Source organism: Rhagoletis pomonella, unplaced genomic scaffold (genome assembly GCF_013731165.1).
Source record: "Rhagoletis pomonella isolate Grant_MI unplaced genomic scaffold, Rhpom_1.0 Rhpom_scaffold_00002, whole genome shotgun sequence".
Classification (NCBI taxonomy): domain Eukaryota; kingdom Metazoa; phylum Arthropoda; class Insecta; order Diptera; family Tephritidae; genus Rhagoletis; species Rhagoletis pomonella.
Window position 1 is genome coordinate 88,053,826 of NW_023458556.1, and position 577 is coordinate 88,054,402.

The 577-nt window shown below is 30.7% G+C and overlaps 1 protein-coding gene across 1 annotated transcript in view; it reads right to left on the bottom strand.

Moving 5' to 3' along the window:
- LOC118755793 overlaps positions 1-577 on the bottom strand; it is a 4,681-nt gene that overhangs the window by 3,223 nt on the left and 881 nt on the right. The window lies entirely within an intron of this gene.

Consider the following 577-nt stretch of genomic DNA (forward strand, 5'->3'; position numbering starts at 1 on the left):
GCGATGTAATTTTATTATTTTGGGCAACATAAGTGTTGCCATGTAAGCTGTTACCACATCGCGTGTAGTGCCATTACACCCACCGCCTATGGGAAAAGAAGTTTTACAAGGTGATCAGACTTGTAAAATCTTCTTTCCACATAGTATGTCAAATTGCTTTGGAGGAACGAAAATGTTATATCAATTTTCTTTCCCCCCTTTTATTCGTTCGTGCATAGCAATTTGGAAATGCATACTCCATAACGTGCTAACTAAATATACATTATATAAAATTACTTAATGGTAATTAGTATTAGGCTAAACTTATTTGAATTGGAAAAATTAAATTATTGTGTTCATTTGGTGAATAATTTCTATATAGTGAATATTTCATTTTACACATTTTTTTTGTTTGTTTGCGTGACTTGAGAAATTCATATACATGTTGTTGTTGAAATAATAATTGGTTGAGATGAAAGTTTCAACTAACTTTTTGAACTCTATTTTTGTGGATTGTTTTTACTTTATCTTTCTCTTTATCGAAAATGGTGATATTAACACCATCTACTTTAGTTACAACGTGAGGACCCTGATATAT